Source organism: Medicago sativa, chromosome 2, assembly GCF_051527215.1.
Source record: "Medicago sativa cultivar Bolivia chromosome 2, Bolivia_mono, whole genome shotgun sequence".
Classification (NCBI taxonomy): domain Eukaryota; kingdom Viridiplantae; phylum Streptophyta; class Magnoliopsida; order Fabales; family Fabaceae; genus Medicago; species Medicago sativa.
The window spans coordinates 72,178,196-72,198,068 of NC_140750.1; the positions used below are offsets into that span (position 1 = coordinate 72,178,196).

Below are 19,873 nucleotides of genomic sequence, written 5' to 3' on the forward strand. Positions count from 1 at the left end.
TATGGTATCACGAGACCAGAGTTGGAGATGTAACAATCAGTTAAAGAAGACGAAGGATAACCACTTGTTTTTCGGCAACAAAAGATATGAAAGAGAGAAAATCACTGGTTTATTATGGAAGTCAATCAAAGAGAGATTACAATAAGGTTTAAGTAAATAATTATGAACCTTTAGATCAATTTGAATGGATGGTTGTGATTTGGTGTCAACGAATCCATTGGTGTCAACGGATCCTGACTCATATATATATATATAAAGTATGATAACCAAACAACTCAGCAAATTTACACAAAACCAAACTCTAAAATGTATAAATGGGCAGGTAAATAAAAGATTAGATATAAGATATAAAACTGCAATTTATGGCAAGAGCTCACTTACAGCAACAATAGTGTTTACATTATATTATACCATGACATAAAATAATACAAAGTACTTCAAAACATTACACTTTTAACAGTTAGTCTTTTCCTCTCCGATACAAATTACATCTCCTCTAATTTTTTGTTCTAAGGGGATATTATTGGTTTTCAGGTCTCTATGTATCACCCTCGCTACTATCAATTTGCATACTTATTTCTAGTTTGCTAGAAGAAGAACTGCATGATTGGTGTTTGATCGTAAAAAAGGTTGGTTGTGATGGAATTGGGATGGTTGCACTCTCACTGTCGAGTATTGTCAAAATATTTGACATGGTGGGTCGATCACCATGTCTACTCGATCCACCCCTTGAACCGTTGAATCTTTTCTTCCCACTTTAGAAATTGCATATCTCCACAAGATCGAGTTCATCAATATATTATAAGTAACAAGAAAGTAGGTAGTGTGTGTTTAAGACCCTTAATTCACAAAAAATTTTGTGCAACATCAACACACAAGTGAAATTAAATGTAAGAAAAGACGAGGTGAGTTTGAGAGAAAGAAGAGGTTTGGAGCTTTTGTGCCATTGGAGTGTGATGATGATTTGGAGCTTATATAACGAAGCATCAAATGGTCTTGATTATTTGTAGAGGAATGCTTGTTGAATATGGTAGTTGTTGATTGTTTGTTGTGGACTCTTTGTACAATGTATATTTTAACTTTAATTTGAATTGAACGGTGTTATAAAGAGAATAATTTTGGTTTATGATCCTTTGAGATGAGACATGGTTATATAGAGAATAGTGTTGTTGGAATGTAATAATCAAATTCATGGGAGTGGTTGTGGCCAATTTATAGATAGGTATTGGACCACCTTTGCGTCAATTTTAATTTCTTCTTTCGTGTCTAATAACATTGCACCAAATTGAGCTTTCAAACAAATTGAAAAGGGTGAAAAACTCTCAATGAATTTAAAATTATAGAGGAAATTACATTAACCAGCTCCCCTCTCTGAATGACACATAGCTACCCCTCTAATTTTAAATGGTAATAGAGGTGATAGTACTTGGTGTGTAATTATAATGTGCTTGAAGTTATTTGTTTGGACTTGGTGGTCAATTAATAGATAGATATTGGACCACCTTTGGTTCTTCTTTCGTGACTAATAACTTTACACCAAATTGAGCTTTCAAATAAATTGAAAAGGGTAAAAAAGATTAAAAATTCTAAGTATACATTTTTTACATTAAGGAAAGAGTCAGTAGCATGAATGACTTGCAAGACTTGGGCATTGTAATAGCTATTAGGGGAGGCTTGAATTTATTGTTTTTTTAGCTGTTGAGGATAGGGACCACAGCAAGAAATTATGTGCTTCAAATAACAAGCATGAACAAATAATTGAAATAAGTAGGAATCTAGTGCAATTCATTACTCAAGAACACTTTCATGAATTGGTCAAAAATCATTTTCAATTTAAATCATAGGTCCTGAATTCGAATTCAGCTTTAGAAATGTTGTAGTGCTAAAACTCTTGAGAGTACAATTTAAGCCTTATAGACCAAGGTGAGATCACTATAAAATTTGAGCCACTTTAAAATTTGAGAGAACAATTTGGTAATAATACTTCATAGAATTTATGTGATGATATCTTCAATTCTATAGAGAATTTTTTTTCTGACAATTTCATCGTGACTAGGATGAGCTTATGTTTGTATTCGGTTTAGCTCTCACCTGACTTTTATATTTTAGTGCTTTGATAAAAAAAATAGGATGAGCATGAGCTTATGACCAATGTGGCGTCTACATGTGAATTTCACATTGGAATTCCATTCGATGTCCCATCCTTTATTCATTCAATTTTGGTCTATTTTACATCTCCACAACTCCGGACCCAATTCAATTTTGCTAATCCACCATTCCAGATACAACCCTGGAAAAAATATCTTTCTCTCTTGCCACTAGCTCTTTCTTCAACTACGAAAACAATGTTAGTAGCATATAGCAGAAAGTCGAGAGCCATAAGAAGACAATATGTCGAGTAGAGGTTCGGGCGAGAGATAGTGTGGAAACAATCCTCAAGGCATTAGATGTTCACTCAAAATTCAGTAGTCTCCGTCCTCACTCGCTTGGTTGTACGATTTCAGCAACGGAAGCTACATTTAAAGTGATTTGGTTACTGTTGTCGGCGCCCTACCTGCTTCGTCCAGTAAATCGAATACTGCTTATCTAAAAACCATAGGACAATGGCATCATGTATTGGTTACCGACCAACTTTGGTACTACTAGTAGTACTTAGTAACAAAATCATTGAAACAAATTAGTAACATTATTTAGCTTGACACTAGTATAGTGGAAAACAGATGCAATATTTAGCAGCATGCACACCAAAAAGCAACTTTAGCACTAGAAATACAATGCAAAAGCTGATGCTGCTACTATACATAATTCAGCAGAAAGAATTCAACGTAAACATTTGTTGTGAGATCTTTTATTGGAGATTGCTGCAAATACTTGAACAGGAAGAAGATGAAGAACATTAGGATGGTTGCACAATTAAATTCCAAAGCGTATGTATACACTAAGTTTATGCAAACTGAATGCAAATGGGTAACTCGCGATTCTCCTTCACGATACTTTGAAAATCTTGAAGTAAATTGCACACTCACTGATACAACCATATCAATCAATGATAATTTAAAAAATATTGAAAATAAAGTTTCTTCAATTACTCTTGTGTGCTAGAGAAGAGAAGAATTGATTTAGAAATATTTTCGGCAGGATTTTGACTATATAAACATGAAATCTCATTCTATTTTTTGAAATCTCATTCTGTTTTATGAATAAAAGGTGACTATTTATAAAGAAATTCATGTCATTTGAATAGAGTCAACTTTTAAATATTTTTCAGCCCTGTGTGTATATGATATAAATTGAAACTCTGAAAAAGATTTGTTGAAACAAGAAGAGAATATTCTAATTTGTGTTTTCAAGCAAGTTTGGGGCATGAAGAAGTTTAATCCATTACGACCCTACCATATGATTATGTTATGAAATAGCAGAAGTTTAATGCAATTGTTTTTCTTTTTAATGGAAAATATAATATATATTTAAAAAATAGAGAGAAGAGTACAAGGAGTATTTGACCAATTACAAAGGATAAAAGAAAGAACAAAACTCATAAAATTACAAGGCTGGAGAAAAACCATTCCAAAATACCTAGGCAAAACAACACGCTATCTACCTAGACAAAGACATGGTTTCACTAACACTATATATAGTAATTGTCACTTGCAAACTTATTTCTGGCTAGAATTTGTCTATTTTGGAGTTGGCGCGTGGTTGCAATATCACCATCAAGCATTGTCAAAATATTCGACAATCATCTGGATCGTCTTGTGTACATTTATTGAACTAATCTTTGTTGCAATCTTCCGTTAGCGTCCGGTCCATTAAACAATCAAATTATAATGTTCATGCCTGATACAAATTCCAAATGAATTAATTACAAATCAACGTATCACAATCATCATTAGCTAATTAGATCAATAACAAGAGTGAACTAGAAGAAACGTACATAGTTGAAAACACTAGTAGAACCTTCTTGTGTTCTTTTTACCATTTAGTATCTCCAGATCCTTCAAAAAATTAAAAAGTACCTCCAGCAGAATTGCACCATAGGTTTTTTGGTTTGGTGGTGATTCTGTTCAACAAAAGAAATAAATTATTTTTTTCTATCAGAAAGTAACTTGAGAGAAAAGTAATTAATACTTTTGAAAATATTTCTAAATAAAACACTTTCCCAACAAACAGAAAAGTAAATTTCTAGAGATAACAAAATTGTGGAGATTTCTCTACTGAAAATTCAACAGGCCATGTCAACTTCACGATGCCGAGTGGAAAATCATATCAAGTCAGGTGGATCGATGAAATTGCAATACTTTTTTACATCCAAGTCAGTGGAGGAGGAAAAAAAATGTAGTAAAAAACCTTTGAAAAATGCATGCAGAACCCATTTCATAAAAAGATGTTGGATATTGTTAAAAAAAATGCAGGAAGAATTATTCCTAATTTTTCTTTTGTCAGAAGTAGTGAAATGTTGAATCAATAACAATTAGATGTATAGATTAAAAAGACATATAATTTACCTGTATCCAAACTCTTAGTGAGGATGGAATAGAAAGGTTACGTCTCCACCCCTTGAACCATTGAATCTTTTCTTCCCACTTTAGAAATTGCATATCTCAACACAAGATCGAGTTCATCAATATAAAGAGACTGGTGTATAAGTTTCATGGGATAAATATGTATTTCAAGTAAATAGTGTGCGTTTAAGACCATTAATTCACAATAAATTTTTTGTTTTTGCTACATCAACATACAAGTGAAATTAAAAGTAAGAAAAACAGTGGTGAGTTTCAAAGAAAAAAGAGATTTGGAGCTTTTGTACAATTGAATTTGATGGATTTGGAGCTTATATAAGGAAGCATCAAATGGTCTTGATTGTTTGTTTTGGAATGTTAGTTGAATATGCTAGCTGTTGAATGTTATAAAGAGAATAGCTTTAGTTAATGATCCTTTGAGATTAGACATTGTTATATAGAGAATAGTGTTGTTGGAATGTAATAATCAAATTCATTAGAGTCGTTGTGGCCAGTTAATAAATAGCTAGGTATCAGACCATCTTCGGGTCAATTTTGATTTCTTGTTTAGTGATTAATAACTTTGTACCAAATGTTTGTGATTAAGAACTTCTCGCCAAATTGAGCTTTCAAACAAATTGAAAAGGGTGAAAAACGCTCAATGAAATAAAAAATTTAGGGGAAATTATATTATCCTCACTTGAAGTCTCTTTGACTGACAAATAGACCTACTCTAATTTTTAAACTTGAACATTCACCCCCTTCATTGTTTTAACTAATGACGCACACCTCCCTCACAAAAAAAAAAAAACTCAGAAGAAAATCAGACAGGAAAAAGAGAAGGGATATGTCGTCTGCACTTTTAGAACATGATTATCGCCACCATAGACTTAAAAAACCATGTCACCACTTCTAGTATATTGACTTCTCGGTCTATCTTTTATGTGGCAGAAATTTATCTCGCAGTATAGAAGTTATAGGCAGACGAATTGGTGGGGATAAATGGGAATATAAATGATAGTACTTGGTGTGTAATTATAATGTGCTTGGTGTTATTTGTTAGTAGCATGAACGACTTGCAATGTCACCAATGCTAGGGTTTAATGCCAGTTTATTTCAACATTAAGGAATGAATCGAATCAGTCCCGCTAGCATACACGATTTGCAAGACATTGCATTGTATAATAGCAATTATGAGAGGCTTGGATTTATTAATTTCTTTTAGCCGTTGATTATAGGAACTACAAAGAAATTATGTGCTTAAATTAACAAGAGTTAACAGCTAATTGAAATAAGTAGTAATTTAGTGCAATTCAAATTACTTTTTTTTGGTAACAAGGCTAATTAAAAGAAAACAGAAAAAGGATGAAAACAGAAACAGAAGAGAGAACAGCTAGTTCCTAATGAAAAGAGTTCCCAGCTCATTCGTCCTAAGAAGCGGTATCAGGCCTTCAGGAGGAGAGGAATGAACTGACAATTCACCATCCGTCGATGCTCCGAGCTTCGCCATAAAGTCTGCACACTGGTTGCCTTCTCAGAGGGTGTGATGAAGCGAGTAATTTCTAGAAACCAACATGTCCTTGATATCCTGAATGATCACGGCATAGGCATGAAATTGAGAGGTGTCTCCATTGATGAGGTTAACTGCGAGCAGCGAGTCAGAATAGCAAACCAAATCCTCAAAATTCAATCTAATTGCCATTTTTAAACCTTGGTACAGTGCTGTCAGTTCCGCAAACAGAATGTCGTTGGGGCTATTTATGAAACCCGAGAAGCCAGATAAATAAATGCCTGAATAGTTTCGAATAACACCTCCAAAACCTGTGCGAATTGGATCTCCGATGCAGCTACCATCGACATTTAGGATAGAACAGACATGATCATCGTTGTTCCATCGAACCAACCTTGCTGGAGAAGAAGTACTTGCGTTATTATGCAGGCAGCGGCTGATAACTTCTGCTGTGCTGTTAATAATAATGCTGGGAAGGTATACTGACCATGTTTCATTGTTAAAACACATAAGATTGCGGTGCCTCCAAATCCACCACAGACCCGCGAGAAAGGTAGTTAAACGGTGGCAGTTAATTCCCTCCGTTAACCAATCAAGCACAGATGTGGACAAGAAGAAAGTCGGACTGTTAAAGCCAATTTTATGCCAAATAATGCTGGAAAATCTGCAGTCCCTAACGCAATGAAGGAAGGATTCTTCATGGTCTCTGCACCTATTGCAGATGGCTGAAGTGGCCATGTTCCTATGGTTGAGCAGAGATAGAGTGGGAACAGCATTGTGACAAGCAAGCCAAACAAAAAACTTATATTTTTCCGGAATTTTCAACCTCCAAATCCAAGACCAAGGTGTGTTGCTGAAGGTGTGTTGCTGTAGCTTTCAGTTTCAGATTGGGATAGAATCCAATTGTAGCCGCTCTTTGTAGTGTAAACACCATTGTAATTTGGTCTCAATTAAAATTACTTTAATATCACACAGTTCATAGCAAGTCGGAAATATTGATTTCAATTATGTGCTTGAAATAACAAGCATGAACAAATAATTGAAATAAGTAGCAATTTAGTGCAATTCAAGTTACTGTAATATCGTTGTACCCAAAATAAATAATAGTAAAATATATCGCATAATTTAAATAAGGGCTATAACTTTGGGATATGTACATTAATATAGATTCTTTAATAAGAGAAAGTATCACTAAGCAAATCAATCAGTCAGGGTACTTCTACGGTGAAGTCAAGGAATTGATTTTTTCGGTGCAGTTATTCAATTCAGACAATAGACTATTGTTGATACCATGTCATGGTGCTTCACTATAAATATAGATTTCCTTCATCACTTTGATCCACTCTCTTGCATGTTTTGGTTTATTTATAGAGAATGAAGAAATAAGAAATAAGCCTAAGAGGATAAGAAGTGGTTGATAAGACTAAGCGGATAACATAGTCTTAGTTATTTGTAAAGAAGGAAGAAATAAGAATCTTGTTTTTACTAATTGGTGGGATAGTCCACTCTCTTGCATGTTTTCAATGTATTTGACTTGACTCTTTGTCGTGGGTTTAAGTATCGGTATACCCAAAGTCACAAAATCATTTTGCTTATAAAAAAATAAAAAATAGGCTTGACTTAGTCTAAGAATTTAAGGTTCGAATTTGACTTCTTACTTAATTATCACAAGTTTTCTTCCTATTTCCGATTGAGCTTTCAAATAAATTGAAAAGGGTGAAAAAGATTAAAAATTCTAATTATACATTTTTGACTTGCAAGACTTAAACATTGTAATAGCTATTAGGGAGGCTTGAATTTGATGATTTTTTATTATCCGTTGAGAATAGGGACCACAACAAGAAATTATGTGCTTCAAATAACAAGCATGAACAAATAATTGAAGGATCATGTTAACTTGTGCCCTTAGGGCACAAGTTAAGGAGCTTAAAATGGAAATTAAAAATAAATTTTATATTGAAAATATAACTTTTGCAACTTTTAAGACATTGAATGTACAAGTTCCAAGAAAAATCTTCTACATTTGATTTCTTAACTTATGTCTCAAAGGCACAAGTTAACATTCCCCATAATTGAAATACGTAGCAATTTAGTGCAAGTCAAATAATTAGCCAAGAACACTTTGATGAAATGGTTAAAGGTCTTTTTCAGTTTAATCGTACGACTATTATGTACGTTACAAATTACTCAAATTATTACATGCCAAATAATCCAATACCCTTTCCACAACTTTTCGTTTGAGGCTTCACCACTCCAACCATCCAAGTGAACGAACAAATTTAGAGGGGTAATGAAAGTAAAATCTAACCACTGCATAACCAAAGACCACACCTTTCTCGACACCTCACAAAACAAGAAGAGATGTCGAGAAGATTCCCCTTCCACATCGCACAAGGCACAATTCATGGAAGCCTCTACCGAAATAATGTTGTGAATTGCAAAATTCGATCTAGTTGGAATGCAGTCTAACAAAAGTTTCTAAATGAAAGCCACTATTCTTGTAGGCGCTTGGTCAAGATAGCCAAAAACTCTCTTCACTATATCACCCCATCTATCTTCCAACACCAACAATTTTTCCAATAAAACGTACATCAAATTCATCGAAAACAAACAATTTTCTTCCGGTTTCCAATTCCAAGAATCCAACTCTTTTGAACAAAAAAAATCCATCCAAGACCTCCGTCAAATCATTGTGATAAATACTGTATTGGCCTTTTCTAATAACTATGTAATAATAATAATAATAATAATAATAATAATAATAATAATAATAATAATAATAATAATAATAATAATAATAATAATAATAATAATAATAATAATAATAATAATAACCACTGCAGTCACTAATTGACTCATTATAAGTAGATAACTCTCAACAAACAGAAATTTGTATGTTTAAAAAGAAAACAGTCAAAGAAAGAAAAAGAAGAGACTCACTTTAAGTTGTTGGTGACGAAATGAAACATATAATCAGGCTCCTTTATTTTAATCTAACAGTTGGTATTTATTGCTCTCATCTCTCACTCTAATACACTTCTCTCACTTTGGAATATGTTTTGCCTTTTTATTGTTTTTTTCCCTTTTCTTGTGGTCATTGGTGTCGAAATACAGTGTTGGATTTTTTACATTCGAATAACGTCAATTACTATAGAGTAATGATATTTGTACAACCTTTTTGAGACAATTTTTGGGACAACTTTGTTATTCTCTCTTCTCATTGGTCAAAAACAATAGAGAGAAAAAGGAAGAGAGAGAATAAGAATATAATGTGAGTATGAGAGAGAAAATTGTTCAAAAGTTGTACCAAAATGGTTGTACAAATATCATTTCTTCTCATTTCTATATAGTAAGGGGAAATAGTGGAAACAAGGCATAAATGAAACAATATTTTGGACATAATGGAGGAAGGCGGGAAAAGTACAAACTTTTGGGAAGTGTTTCTTTCCTTTTTACTTTTGAGATGAGATGAGATGAGATTTGTTCTTTCCGTTTCACTCTTTCACATCAATTTAGCTAATAGTTATTCAACCATATATTATATCACGAACTATTTTACACACCAAATGGAACCTACAAGTTCTATAGAACTATTTTATAAAAATTGACCCCTAAACTGGTTTTATAGAACTATTTAAAATGTTTTTTTAAAGAATTTAAAATATGTTTGGTAAACACCGAATCTGGTTCTATAAACATACTCTCCGTGAGTAGAGCGCAAAAAATGTAATTTAATATCCTCTTCGGGTATTATTCTAATCGGTTCTTTAAACAAGCATAGGTTGAAAAAATTTCCAAATTAAGTCCAAATGCAAATTAACAAAACCAGTTTTGACACCCGTGCCAAGCACGGGCTAGAATTTCGCTATATTTGAGAGAAATAATATTGTTATGTATCCAGTGTCAATTAAAGACGAACATTGAATAAAAGAGTGAAAGTTCATCAACAAATAAGTGAAAAAATTCATATGCTTAGACTTAAAATTTTGGATGAAGATGTGAGGTTGTCACTTGTGTGGTTTCTCTTTCTTTAATGTGTTGATCCACACCAGTGTTAGCTTCCGCAAAAGGCCCAATGATGGTATCATATCCCGATTCAACATTGTGGGGGAGCGGGAGTGGGTCTTGGTGGTGGATCATGTACATAGAGAGTAGATGTTGAAGAAACATATAAGTGAGATGACACATATACCTAATATCTTAAGACTTTGAGGGGAGATGTGATATCAATCTCACTTGGGTGGTTGTTCTTAGTCTAATGTGATGATATATCCCAATGCAGGGTCCCACGAAAGTTCCAACATTATGATGATTTGTTTGTCATTTGTTTATATTTTTATCTTAAACTTTAATTTTTGGATGTCATTTGCTTTCATGTAGTTTTTTATTCGACCTTTATTATTTTAAATTTAACCAACTTTTTTTTTGACAAAATTTCTACACTTTTGTTATTCGGTGGGATGTGACAATGAAAAAATATTGATGTGTTCTGATGAGTTTGTAAAATACATGTTTATTAGACATTTTAAATTGATGTGGCATTTTTTATAAAATACATGTTTGTAAAACACCCTTATTAGTTTTTTCCCTTATCATTTCTCTCATGCTCAAATTCATTTTCCATCTTCTTTCTTTTTCTAATTTGTTTTCTCTCTTCTCGTGAAAGAAAGGAACAAAAACATCTCTTTATGAAACCACTACTAACCTATATTTTCTACCATATTGTGTCTCTGGCCTTATTTGACTATCTCACCAGATCATAGACACATAAAGTCACACAGTTACAGAGTGATGTATGTTAATGTGCCATGTATGAAACTACCATCAACCCACAGTTTTGACTATATTGTTTTTTCGTCTCACCTTATTTGGCAATGTCACCTTATTTGGCAAAAAAAAAAAATCTTATTTTATATTTATATTTGTCGTTTTGCAAATCACCAACTTATCAATCTATCACTTCTCTCTTTATTTCTTTCTCTCTCTCTTCAGTGGTTGGTTGAGGTTTGGGTGTCCAATAATCATTTTTGTTTAATATATTGTGCAATTGTAAAGCAAAAAGGAAAAATAATCAAGAGAAAAAGAAGGTAAAAAAATAAATGAAAATTCTACTTCTTGATCCACAAATTCCAGTTCAATTGAAAATTGAACCCACCAACATAGTCAAATTTACAACATATGTTTCTATGTAAGAAAAAAAAAGTGGCTCGTCAATAGGCTTCTTTGTGTGCTTTGAATTAGTTTTGAGTCAACAATCCATCGATTTAAAATTAAAATTACATGTAGTTTAGATCGTTTTGTAGATTTTGTGTGATTTTCTACTTTTTATCACACCTGTGGTTTTATTTTAGATTTGTCTGGATTTGAGTACCCATAATCGTCATTAGTGAAACAAATTGTGGAATTTGAGTACCCATAGCTCGTCATTAAAAGAAACAAATTTCACCAAGAGAAACAATCTGGGAATGAACACACCTATCACGATCAAGTTTAATTCAAATCATTCTTTTTTTAACCTCTTTTCTTTTATAATATTGTTGCACATGAACTCCATTAAGCATTTCCATCTCATGTTTAAAAATAAAATGTAACAAATTATAAAATCAAATTGATACCATCAAATTACACAAATCAAACTCAATGTTTGAAAATTTATGTATATTGATCAATCAAAAGGAAATAAATAAATATAGATATATTATTAATTAAAAATTAACTATAATAATAAAAAAAATTAAAAATGCATCTGTCATCATCGTGTCTAGTGAGAATGGAGGCTTGAAGTTTGATACATCAAGAACAAAGCAAAGGTGAACAATACAAACCATACTCCATGATCCTGTCAACGAATTAATCTATTAAATTAAACCAATTTTTGGTTTTGGAGCTTTTGAAAAAAATGAGAAAAATAAAAAAAAATGTTGAAACACGAAAAAAATAGAAAATTTTGAAAGAACTTTGAATTCTTTGACTTAATGTCAAAGAAGTGGTGTGAGGTATGGTAAAATGGGATCCGATATTTATAGAAAAGCAATTCAAGCAAATAACCACTGTTATTTTATTTTTTTTTGGTTACAAATCACCAATATTAATGTAAAGATATAAAAATTAAGTATAATTTATAATTTATTACATCATGTGCAAAATAAATATAAAAACGCATAAGTAATGACAACATTTTAAGAAAGTATATGAGTAAATTAAAAGTAATTAAGTTCATTCTTATATCCTTCAAAAAAAAAGTTCATTCTTATCACTTCCTTTGGAAAAAAAAATTATTCTTACCACAATTGTTTTAACTTTTTTTCGATGAATAATATGTGATCGTTTTTTAAGCAATAAACAATTTTTTTTAACAAATTGAAGCACTAAATAATATGAAATTAATTAGCGTCTTTTATGGTCCATGATTCCTTCCGGGTTGATCTCAAAGATATTATCAGACGATCTCTGAGCCATTGCAAAACTTCCTTTTGTTAATACCAACAACAATATGTGAAAAAGAAAGAAAAAGGCAGATGAAATGATCGAATGTAACATGAACTTTTTATAGGCAGTAACTAATAAATTAATTATTATGTGAAGCAACTAAAAGAAAAAACAAAAAATAAAATGTATGTTGCAATCTGATTGGCCGCCAAAGTAAAATCGACACACTTGTCATACAACAATTGGATCGGCCAACAAAAGAATACATCAATAATATAAAAACGAATGGACATGTATATGTTAATACGTTAATGTAGCATTTGATTGCAAATTAATTATTAATTAACTATTTCCTTTTATACATTGTACTACAACCTCGTATTAATTAATTAACTATTTCCAATCAAGAATACAAATTCCTTTTATACATGGTACTACAACCTCTCTCTCTCTCTCAAAAAAATGGCACTACGACCTCATATTACAAACCATAAAAAAGAAGTTACTATTTCCACTCATTTTACCAACTTAATTATGCCTTGAGTGCGGCAATACCATGATGGTGTACAAAATAACGGAAATAAAATAAAAAAGAAGTTACTATATTGATCACTTGACCAGATTAATTATGACTTGTTTACGACAATACCATGGATATTAAAATATGGTTGAAAATTTAGTCGAAAAAAAAAACTAATTTATTTGTCAGTTTGGTTTACAACTTAAAAACGATTTTTCCTATATACGTACAATATTATTTTCGGAGATTAAAAAAATTCACAAAGATAATACAATAATTAAGTTATTTTTGAGTAATTAAAAAAACATCGGCTAACTGATATGTAAAATTGATCGGTCAATTAGAGTCGAAATTAGAGTGAAAAAGGAAAAAAAAACTTTAGTTTGGTCTGATCACGTGTAAAGGTGGTTTTTTGTTTTTGTTCTAGTCTTTATAATAATTAAGTTTACAGTGATAAAACAATACGGTTCGATTTAAACGTACATAATACATATAGTTATATAGTTATTTCATTTTAAATAAATGAAATGAATGTAATATAACCAAAATGTAATTAAGGCAACTTTCTTGATCAAAGGTAAAATCCATTGTAGCAATTTTTGTGTAAGGAGCATTAAAGGCTAGAAGAAACGTGAGGCGCCACGTGTACTATTGCCCATAGAAGTATGCTTTTGTATTATATAAAGATAAAGATAAAGATGGAAAAGGAAACTCTATGCTTGCGACATGTGAGAGAGAGGAAGTAAACCAGAAAAAAATTAAGAGGAAGAAGAAGCAGAACTTTTCAAGAGAGGAGGAAACATGTGCTTGTTTATTCAAGTGTGCCGAGCCTTTTTTACCTATCTCTCATTTAAGTTACTCTTCTCACTTGATATGTCATATGTGTGTGTGTGTGTGCGCGCGCGCGCGAGCGCGTGCGTGCGTGTGTATCATTACCGTTCAAGTCTTCTTATAAAAATATTTTTATTTTAAATCATGGTGATACTAGTTTCCTACATTTGTTAAAGAAAGAAAACAAAATTGTTTTAATTTATGTTAATTTATTAATTGATTAATGAAAGTAGCTGTAAATTATATTCTCCTTCAAGTGATACTAACGGATTTTTTGCGCTCTGGTAAAGTTCGATGATGTAACTGTTTTTATAGGTCTTGTAACAACAACAAAAATTATAGGTATAAGTCACAACATTTCCTACAGTTTCTTATATAGTTGATATTTTTATAAAACTCAATACCATTGTTTACTTTTTAAGACACATGTCAATTATAGAAGCAAGGGAATGGAGATCTCCATTTATTAAGGAGATGGTGAGGATCCGGACTCGAAAATGAGATAATTTGTTTATTGTTTGGTATGAGAGAAAGTGAGAGGAAAGAAAGTTGTTTACTTGTAAGATGACAAAATTACCTTATGTAAAAATTAAATAGAATAAAGAGAATATAATATCTTGTACCCTAATAAATTACCTTAGTTGAAGTCCTTTTGCAAACCAACTCTGGTTTAACTTTCCTTCAACAAAAAAAAACTCTGGTTTAACTTAACTTGCTGAAAAATAGTTGAGTCAGAGCCTATATAAGCTTCCCCCTCATAATTGAAATAGAATTATAAATCAAATACTTAGTTAGAAAATCTGTTAGAACACACACACACTCTTCTCTCAATCAATGTTCTCTGAACTGAGACATTCAGAAACTCCGCTCCACAAATATCTCACTCGCCAGAAACTTAGTACATATCTAATCACCTACATACCAATTGAGTTATTCTAGTTCTAGTTCTACTCAGTAAAGATTGATTGCTATTGTTATTGTTTTCTTAAGCATTTTAATAAATTTTACTTTTCTTATATAAATTAAAAAAATATATCTGATATCTAGTCAATAATATTCATATACAATGAAAAACCATTTTCTAATACCACTTATTTTTTTCAAAAAAAAAAATACCACTTATTTTTTCGTGTCTTTCTTTTCAACTATTTTTATGTTTAGGAAAAGATGTCTTACCCATCAATGAGAAAATATCACAAGATAATTCATCTAACCTTATTTCTAAAGGAAAAAAAAATTCAATCAGATTTTTTTTTTCTCTGCCAATTGGAAATGGTGGCCAACCCTCTATTGTAGAAAAAAAAAATTGGTAAATGGTATAATGAATTGGAACCATAAACAGTTGCTTGGGTTGCAAATCGTGATACACCTCTACTAGACTCTAGTGGTTATTTTCACATATCAGAGGATGGCAATCTTGCCATTCTAGATGAATCAAGAAACTATTGGGCATCTAAGCTAGAAGGACCTACAACAAAAAATAGAACTGTGAGGCTCCTAGTTTCTGGAAATCTAGTTCTCACATATGACAATGGTCACTTGTGGTAGCTTTAAACTCCCATCAGACACACTGCTTCCTGGAATGACACCTGGAAAAAAAAACTTTAATTTCTTGGAGAAATGATAACAACCCAGGAACAGGGAACTTCGTCTTTGAGGAAGCTCATAATGAATACCCAAAAATATACAGAGTAAGGAACCAAACCCAAATTTATTGGGAATCTGGTGAAATCCTTCCCAAACCCCTACTTTACTTGTTAAACAGGGGAAAAAAAAACTCTTCACTGTTCTGGTCTGTATAGGAATATAAGGCTGTTGATGAACTCGTCGGGAGAGATTCAACTACTTAAGTGGGATAGGGAATTTCAATGGGTTAAAATTTGGTGGAAACCTTATGATGTATGCGACGTCAATGATTATTGTGGTAATTTCACCACCTGCAATAGACATAACTGGAAACAATGTCATTGTTTACCAGGATTTAGTCATAGGTTAGGTAATGGTGATAGAGAACAATTTAAGGGGTGTCTTAGAAAATCTCAGTGTTCAACCACCAACAATGGCACGTTCATCCACTTAACAAATATATAGTGAAAAATCCTGACACTACAATCTTCAAAAAATCATTGAAAGAGTGCAAATTTCCTTGCATCAAAGTGAGTTCCCACACTCACTCCCTCTGTGGATGCAAAGCTTATTCGTATTATAATGCAACTCAACATAGTGATCATAGCCAGCCCCCATGTTCGATTTGGACAAGGGATTTAACCATGATTCAAGAGGAGAGAGTTGATGGGATCGATATTTATATCCTTGTGATTAGGATTCAGGAGCTCACTTGATATGCCATATATATATATATATATATATATATATATATATATATATATATATATATATATATATATATATGCGTGCGTGCGTGTGTATCATTACCGCTCAATTTTTCTTATAAAAATATTTTTATTTTAAATTATGGTGATACTAGTGTCCTACATTTGTTAAAGAAAGAAAACAAAATCTATATCTATATCTATATTATATAAATTTGAGATCTATTTTTTAAGTTTCAATATGGAAGAGTTTTTCACTTCATATTGTAGTGACATGTGGCGCCCTTGAGAAACACTCTTGAGAAACCAAGCATCCTCAACCATTTGGATTTCAATAACTTTCCATATTTAAATTTGTAACCATATATATCATTTATATTATAATTTATATTATAAAAAATAGATTAATTCAATTATAAATGGAGATTGAGAATAAATAGTCATCTTATAATGGATTGATTATTTTAAATTTTTTACGACGGCAACAAGTTTGTTAGACATTCCTAGAAAAAAAATGATATCTTTACTACAAATCGAAGAAACCCGCGGAAAATTTAAGTACAATTCTTTTGGTATGGTTCTTACCTAAAAATACAAATTTTTTGGCTATAACAAACTTTGAGAAAATTATGAATTTAAGAAAATCAAGATGAATTTAGTTAAGAACCATACGAAAAGCACCTAAAAATTTCTCCTTTCAAATAGAACCATTTTTATTGGCACCGGAAAAAAATATAAGATTATTTTGTTAATGTAGAATACGTTTAAATTATTTATTGGACTAAAAGGTATACCATAATTAGTTTGTCAAGAAAATGCCAGATTTACCTTATTTGATAATTCTATTTTTGGTATAAGTCAATATGTAAATTAATAGTGACTATTTACAAAAAAAACTGATTAAATGTCATTAATTTGATTCTTCTTTTTTTTTGTCAATAAATTGATTCCTCTCTATTTGGCAATAATACAGTATATTAGTTTCAGAAGAAAACATCTTATATCTTAATTGAGGAAACGTGTGACATGTCTAATTAAATTGGTGTGCTCACAAATCCCTTTTTTATTGGCACGGGCATGAAAAAATGTTAAAAAATTTGTTAATCTTAATTTCAGATTCCTAAAATAATTTTATTCTAATACAAAATATTATTGTAACAGTTGGACCTATTGATATCGTTTAACAAAACAAACAAAAACAACATTATTTTTTTGACAAAAAACATTATCATATTTTGCTTAATAGCTAAGATATGAGCTCAAATATGATTGGCCAAATTAAATGTGGTTGTTTTACAAATTTGTCCTCTAAAATCTACTATAAATTAGACCTATTGGCCAACACTTTTCTCACACCACAACTCCAATTTTGCGGTTGTCTTTCTATTTCATTTCTTTTTCTTTGTGTCATCTTCGTATCTCTCTGTTAAATCGAAATGGCCACAAAGATTGACTTGATTTCTGATATATCCCCTTCAAAAGAAAGCTGAAATATCAGAGTTCGAGTCGTTCGCCTTTGGTTTGTGAGGGATATGAAAAAAGTTCAACTTCCTTACTCTTTGGAAATAGTTCTAATGGACGGTAAGGTTGTTTGACTCCAATTTCATGCATTTAACACATCTATGTGCGTTTTTTTAATTGAAATTTTTAGTTGCAAATTTTTTTTTGGGTTAAATATGTTTTTAGTCTCTATAAATATGTCAACTTTTCGTTTTAGTCCCTCTAAAATTTTCCTTCGACTTTTAGTCCCTATAAAATTTTCAATCGCTACTTTCGGTCCCTATTTTTAATTTAATTTTTGTATTTTTTAATGAAATTGTGCAGAATTGTGTAAAGTATTCTAAAAAAATTTCCTAAAAAAAATTAGAATTTTTTAACAAAACACAAATTAAATATGAATTTTTAACCGTAAAAAATATGAAAATTCATATCAAATTCATGTTTTGTTAAAAAATTCTGAAATTTTTTTTAGTGATTCTTATAATATTTTGAATTTTTCTGAAAATTTTTATTAAATAATATGAATTCTACATATGAGTTTACTTTAAAAGAGGGACCAAAAGTGAAGATTGAAAATTTTATAGGGACTAAAAGTTGAAGGAAAATTTTAGAGGGACTAAAACGAAAAGTTGACATATTTATAGGGACCAAAAACATATTTAACCCTTTTTTTTTTAGTGGTGGCCGGGGTTCACCTTTTTTATTTTTTTTAGTTGCTAATTACATTAACATTTGACAATTCTAAAATAAAAAATAAACAAAAGCGCAACAAGTGAGAGCGGTCTTACGTTGAAGAAAATGTATAAAAGAGTATCATTATCAAATGTTTACCAAAATTTATTCACATCACTGTTATACCCTAATTTTGGACCTAAAAATACTTGTTCAGTTCTTCTTTTCTTGCATTATAAGTCATTTGATATGTCTCTGATCAATTGCATCTTTCTCTGCATTTTATTTCAATATTATTTGCAAAATTCATGTAAAAGGGTATTTTAGTCATTTCCTGCATTTAACTCATTTTTATCCTTGAAAATTGTTTGAGTCTTTTAAATTGGTTTGTATAAGTCCTTGTTTCAATCTCATGTCAAAATTCATTTCAGAAAATATTCAGTTGAGTCATTTTTTAGTCAGTTTAGCCCCTAGGGGCATTTTAGTCATTTCCTATGTTAAAATTTCTTTCAGTCTTTTAAAAATTTGTTTGAGTCCTTTCAAATAGTTTGAATAAGTCTTCATTTCAATTCTATGTCAAAATCCATTTTAAAAATTGCATTTGGAGTCATTTTGAGTCAGTTTTGCCCCTAAGGGCATTTTGGTCTTTTCATGTGTCGAAACCCTGTTTAAATCCTAAAAATTGTCTCTGAGTCTTGTATAAGTTCTTGCTTTAATTTCCTGTCAAAAATCCATTTTAAAATTTCATCTGAGTCATTTTTAGTCGTTTTAAGCCCCTAAGGGCATTTTGGTCATTTCACATAATATTTCTGATTCGTTTTAATCTGCTTTGTTGTTTTTAATCGTCTCATTTTACGTTAATTTTCAATTTACTTTTTCAATTCAATTTTAGTTTTAATTTTCATTTTAGTCCGCGCACTTTTGTTATTTACGTTTTAATCCCTTTTAAGTTTGTTAGAGTTCAAGTGTCATGTGTCCAAATGTTATTGGTTCTTAAGAGTTTGTTAGAGTCCAAGTCCATGTGGCATTTCCTCATTGGTCCAAGCATCCCTTTCATCACCTATATAAGTCAAAGTCTTGGTCAATTTTTCACATTCAATCATTTTCCACAAAAATCACAACATTCCTAATTATTTTCTCTCTCAATTTTCCCTCCCATCTAACTAACTTTTTTCCCACTTTCTCTCTCCTGTAACTAACTTCATCTTCAACCTCCATAACCACCTTCAACCACCACCTTCAACCTCCACAACCACCATAACCACCTCCAAAACCACCATAACAACTTTAAACCTCCACAAATTCATCCCCAATTCACAAATTAATCCAAAAAACGAACAAACAACACGGATTCAGGTCTGAAACGCACTCATCATCATCATTCAAACCGAATCCAGCATCAATCACAGATCAAAATTGCAAAGAAGAAGATTGGAGGCGTGGAAAGAAGCAGATTCAAAGTTGAATTTCCAGCAGCAGCAAGAACACGAACCACAAGCCGAATTCGAATTAAGCTGATTCACAAAGCAAGGGATCCAGAATCGAGCTCAGGGTTAGCACTGAACCTATGCCAATCCGA

General features: G+C 31.5%; 1 long non-coding RNA gene across 1 annotated transcript; it reads right to left on the minus strand.

The window, feature by feature from the left end:
• Positions 1-3,432: 3,432 nt before the first annotated feature.
• Positions 3,433-4,927, minus strand: LOC146950421 (uncharacterized). The gene is made up of 3 exons (XR_015027533.1): positions 4,506-4,927; positions 3,935-4,060; positions 3,433-3,837 (listed from the first exon to the last, which is right to left on the minus strand). It is a non-coding gene; the product is annotated as an uncharacterized LOC146950421 (long non-coding RNA).
• Positions 4,928-19,873: the final 14,946 nt, after the last annotated feature.